The sequence below is a fragment of the Helicoverpa armigera genome, chromosome 10 (assembly GCF_030705265.1).
Source record: "Helicoverpa armigera isolate CAAS_96S chromosome 10, ASM3070526v1, whole genome shotgun sequence".
Classification (NCBI taxonomy): Eukaryota; Metazoa; Arthropoda; class Insecta; order Lepidoptera; family Noctuidae; genus Helicoverpa; species Helicoverpa armigera.
Window position 1 is genome coordinate 11,339,328 of NC_087129.1, and position 6,000 is coordinate 11,345,327.

The 6,000-nt window shown below is 35.0% G+C and overlaps 1 protein-coding gene across 1 annotated transcript in view; it reads right to left on the reverse strand.

Annotated features, from left to right (window-relative positions):
• LOC110370999 (proton-coupled amino acid transporter-like protein pathetic) overlaps positions 1-4,614 on the reverse strand; it is a 50,798-nt gene extending 46,184 nt beyond the window's left edge. The window contains exon 1 of the mRNA XM_021327047.3: positions 4,461-4,614. The gene's annotated coding sequence lies outside the window, so the exon portion shown is untranslated. The remainder of the gene's footprint in view (positions 1-4,460) is intronic.
• Positions 4,615-6,000: the final 1,386 nt, after the last annotated feature.

Below are 6,000 nucleotides of genomic sequence, written 5' to 3' on the forward strand. Positions count from 1 at the left end.
ACCACGTTTGATCTTATTAAGGTAAACAGGACCTACTCGTTGTTAGGTACAGTTATCGGCACGGATATTGAGCCCTGAACCTTCACCTGCGCAGAAGGGATTTACTGCCTTATTGCCTTATACGTACGGGTGCGCAAAGCGATCCCCACTCTTCCGCCGAGAGCCCAATATCCGTGCCGGTAACCGTAAATATTCTGTGCTTTCGCTTTTGAATACACATTAATTTATAATAGAACAAAAATTAATTGAATAGTTGTGCATGACTTATAGCGTGACGCTTTTTTAATATAAAGTATTTTATTATTTACTCCTCACATTTGCCTTTTCCCAACTATGTTGGAGTAGGATTCCAGACTAAACGGATGCAGCTGAGTACCATGAGTGTTTTACAAGGAGCGACTGCCTATCTGACCTGTTCATCCCAGTTACCCGGGCAACCCAATATACCAATGTATGACTGGTTGTCAGACGTGGACTTACTGGCTTCTGACTACCCGTTACTAGTAATCTGTGCCGTTACGATTGCCAAAGATGGTCATTTGACTTTATTACTCATATATAAAATAAATAACATAATCCATTAATGAATCAGACTGTAACACATTTCAACCATACTTTGCCTTGAAACAGAGCCTTTCGATTCGTGATACTCCGCTACAACCGATAAAACCACAAGGGCGTTCATTGAACCAATCAACAATCTACGTCCGCGTTTCTTAGTCAAAAACTTAGAAAACTTAAGTTACACTGACCGAGATCACGTGTTCCAAAAGTATTGAAGAAAGAAAGAAAGAAAGATGAAAAAATATTAAAGAAAAGAAAAGAAATATTGTTACCTATTCATAAAATCAAATCTAATAATTCTAATATTTGATGTCGAAACCTAAAAATTGATAAGTGTTAATTTATTAAATGGTTAAATCAATTATTGCTTTAATTGTACCAGAATAATCGTCAAACATCATGTACATATCGAAATAATTTATTCATTGGAAACTTATACGCGAGATTCAAGTGAACCCGTATTATAGTATTCAAGGTCAATTCCGCAGTCCTTTCAGAAAAATGAATATCAAAAGAGCAATGAGTAAACAGCTGCTTGTAAAAAGAAATAAAAGAACGTTTTATGAAATCAACAGCCTGATTGAGTATTTACCTTATTCACAGATTTGACAGTCATAATATAATATTTACATTGTTTTTTGTTTTGAATAATGTACAAGCTTTTATGAAGTGGATACAATGGGTGTAACCTTTTTTTGCAGTGTAAATAATCATAAAACATTATTTAACACAATATTGAAGATAAGGTCCAGGGATCGGTCCTAAGGACCGAGTTTTTTTGAACTCAGTCATGTTAAGTTAAAAACGGTCACGTAGTAGTAAAAAACGTTTTTATTTCGATTATTTAGAGATTAATTCTTTTTGCGATTTAAATACAATGCGATTTTTGTATTCATTACGTGCATTTACATGAAAATGCATTCTAATACAAGATAATCTGAAATTGTATTGTCACGCGACAATCAGTTCTCACGATGAAATCAGTGTAATACAATATTATTAAAATGATTAAAGCAATCAAAGGTAGCGATATTTCATTGTTTATTTTTAGAATGTATATCTTAAGAATCCATCGACTCAAGAACTTAATATTTTTCAGTAATTTTCATCCCATTTTTATCGTCCCACTGCTGGACACAAGCCTCTTCTCATACAGGGAAGGATTGAGCGTTAACCACAAAATAATGAACATAACATAATTTTTTCCAGTATCATACAAAAATATCTAGATTAAAATATGGCGTAAGTACCTAGAATATTTTAAGTTAGCAGTAATCAGCCTTACATAAACGGAGGAAGAAAGATGAGTGGAAATACCATGAGGTACCATCAGGCGTCATCTTGTAAATCAAGTAACGTGCGATAGGCGTGATTAGTGACATCTTATGCATCTCAGCTAGTTCTCAGTTAATTCGTACAGCTTACATCTCTTATAGAGACCCGAGATATTTTGCACTTTAGAAAAATTACATCTCATCCCATACATAAAAACCCTATCAGGTACCCAATACCCACGACATGAGATTGCAACAGCTATCGAACATAAGTACCTCTATTAACAGCTGTTGTCCTAGTACCAACGCAATTCCACATTGTTCTAAATGTCGGACATTCTCACAAACGACTGCCTATAGATAACTGATACATACATAACAAGAACATTGTATAGATATTTTATTACTACCGCATAGCTACCAATTAAAGTGCCTAGAATTTATTATACCTTGGATCTATGAACTAAACTATACTAATAATAATATCCACGCGGATAAAGATTTGCCTATGGATTTTCGCTGGCAACATTTTTGTTAGGAGTATACCTTAAAGTTAATTATTTTGCCAACTACATCCTGAATTTATCCTAGTCTAACCAAGGGGTATCGGGTTGCCCGGGTAACTGGGTTGAGGAGGTCAGATAGGCAGTCGCTTCTTGTAAAGCACTGGTACTCAGCTGAATCCGGTTAGACTGGAAGCCGACCCCAACATGATTGGGAAAAGGCTCGGAGGATGATGATGATCCTGAATTTATCCTGCAATAATATTTCAAACACTCACGAAAATGTAACACATTATTTCAGTCTCCTCATCAATATTTTACCGGAATCCGTTCATTTTTATCATGAAAGTGCCACTGACAAACAGATTTATGGTCAGCATCTTCAGGAAACAATTGAAAAACCAGGAAAGAGCTTCTGATTTATGAATCGCTTCCCCTAAAAACAATCCTACTGTTTCCATACTATGGTCATATATTATGTCATGGCTGATACCCATTGAATCCTCCTTATCCCATATAATGCCTTATATAGCAGGATATAGGTTTATTACTGTGTGAAACCCGCTTTATCACGGCCGCCATTTTACGAGAGACATTCACTCTGATGCAGTTTGGTCAAGGCCGACTGTATAAAGATAAGTTTAATGCTATAGGAAATGAAAGGGCTAATTTAGGACAGCAAACACAATATATACGACATTTGAGTCATATAAAGTAGATGTGACAAGCAAAAAAATGGCACCTTAAAATGAAGAGTTTAACCTGCATTGCAAGTGATCTTGAAAAAAAAGAGTGTTTTCATATTGAAACCAACTGGTACAGGTAGCTCTTAGTATATTAAAATCTAAAACTAACATTACGAATGAGATGCTAAACTAGAACATCTGACGAAACCTGAAAGCCGTGTACATTTCACTAAGAGCAAAAGGTATTTTCTTTTTGTAGCATTTTATTCAAGCAATACGTTGCATGAGACTTCAGTCCTTGTATAGAAGTGCCATGGAGAACAAAATGACAAGCAGAGATGTTATGACGCACAATCTCCTAAGAAAATAGCAGGTGTTCGGGGGACGAAGAACGTTACTCTGCCCTTACACGCCTTCTATGGAACCAATTATTTTCAAAATGAAATCACTAATCAATAAAGACCAATCTTTGACATATTGGTTTTTATATGACAACGCACCAGAGCTTCTCGTTAGTTTTAGTAACTGATCACGCCTATCGAACGTTGCTTGACCTACAAGAAGGCGCTTGACCTACCTTCCTCATGGCATCTCCGCTATCTTTCCTTCCTTGGTGAGGTAGTACTCTAATAAATTAGTTGCAAGGATGCTCTTGTATTGCATCCTTGTGTACGTAAGTTATTCGAGATGACCGGTGCAATAGGGACGGGATGACCATCAAATCAAACGGTTGGATTATAATCATGTATCTGAAGATGTCCTTGAGAAAAATTTGGAAAAAATAAATAAAAAAATCTTACTTTCTTAGCTAAGGATAGCTTGTATCTTGTGGCTCTGAATGTTAATGAATTTCTTGTCAAGATTAAGATATTTTGATGATATTGTTTTATAGAACATCAACCTATATTTGACGCTATATTCCGGAAGAAAAAGGATTTTTTCGAAGAATTTAGAGGTAATATTAAATGAATCCTAAAATTACTGTTAATACTAGCAAGCTTTGTTTAGCTCTTCAATTATCCGTCTGCCTCTTAATCTCAGACTTTATATTTTTATTACTTGAACCAAAGCTCCCGCTCTTTATATAAATATATCAAATTATGGTAGAGGTATTATTTCTAACTAGAGGTATTATATCTGAAGCGCTCGAGTAACTCCAAAATCCATCCTCCTCCTAATATAACTTGTAACTAAGTTGTATATTAGAATCAAAAATTACATTTTAAAAGGACTAAAATAACTTCAATAGTTAGAACTGACTTGCCAGCATTAAGGAATGCGTAAATAATAACCCAGATCTAATGGATTTACGATTCTCATTACTATTCATGTTTGACGTGATATCGATAAAATTCGCAAATTAAAAAATTACATAACACAACACAAAACATTATTTTCGATAAATAATAATAATAACAAAAAGAAAAACGCACCTTGTTAAAAAAAACTGCAGTCAAAAATGTCAATAAAACACTCGTCACATTGAAGTCACGTTAAAAAAAAAACTGCAATAAATAAACAAAGCACTGTTTCCGATCCGCACTCGAAATCTGACTGACCGTTTGCGCTCGCGCATTCGTACTATTTGTCACAAATCATTATCACAACACAACCTACTTGGTGACCTCCAATTAAATGCATGTTATTGGCCCGACTCTGCTTGGCTAACAACCTTTATTGTGTGTACAAATTGTCAATGATATTCACATTTCATTGACAGGTGAATTCAAATTGTTAGGGTAGGTTTACGTCTGCCAGATATTTACCACGGCCCTGGTTCGCAAAAAGGCTCCAGAAGGAACATGGGTGGGTTGTTATGGGCCGCAGGATTGTTCGAAAGAGTTACCACGGCCCGTGCACATGAAGGGCTTAAGGGGGAACATGGTGGGTTTTAGTCAGTAAGAGTCCCCCACGCTGCACCCACCTCGGGAGGGGTCATTTGTTGGTTTCCCATAAAAAGGTGGGTTGTTGTAGACAGTAAAAGCCTGAGACTCCTTACTATTGAACTGCAAAAAATACTATTTCTTGATACACACCAAGATAAGCAAACAGTAATTAAAAAACAAAAACATTTAACAATTACCTCAAAAACAAAAAAAAACCCTCATTGGTCCAATGTCTTATTAACTTTTATCGTAGAAAATATTCATGAGAAAACTCTCATTTTTGTCACACTTGACCTCAAGATTTTGGCTTGAAGAGCAATTACGTGACTTAAAAGACGCGTCTTATTGCATAACTTTTCCTTTCAAAATTCTCTTCTTTCTTTGTAAAATAAACCTTACCAATCTTTACTTAAAGGTCTTTTTTTGTTGAACAAAATTTCAAGGTCATCCCAGAGCTTAAATTGAAGCCTAGATTGACCTAGTCTCATTTTCTTTAAGAGTACCCGAACAATGCAAACTAAACAGTCGAGCGACAGTTGAACCAATGCTTGGTTTTTTTGTTTAAGAAAATTTCCATGCCAGTCAAAGTTTTCAGTCGGTCTGATATCGGCTAAATAACTGATCTTTGTAATGTGCGTACTACTATTAATTCTTCTCACTGATTTATGAGCCCAGACAAACTATCGGCTGACTAAAGGTTTGAAGTGTGCAGGTACTCTATTGGATAAGTCTTCATTATAATGTTTAAAAGATAATACAGCTAAAGTAGTCCTTTAACTTCATAAAGAAAATTACTTACTTTGTAGTTAATTTAGTATCCATAAAGAAGTTTTGATTACCCGACGTGAGAAAGACCTTCTGGGTAGTAAATAGTTTAAGTAATCAAAAGTTTTAGTAACTTTCGTAAATAATAAAGAGGTTCGTGCTGGTTAGTTACTACTTACTAAATATATACTTTTTCTTGGAAAACCTTGACTGTTTGTGTGACTTTTGTTATAAGAGGTCTAATTAATTTAAAAATAGTAATATCAATATTTTTTCATTCTTTGTGGTGTGTTGTATGTTTAAACACTTAATTCCTTACGTG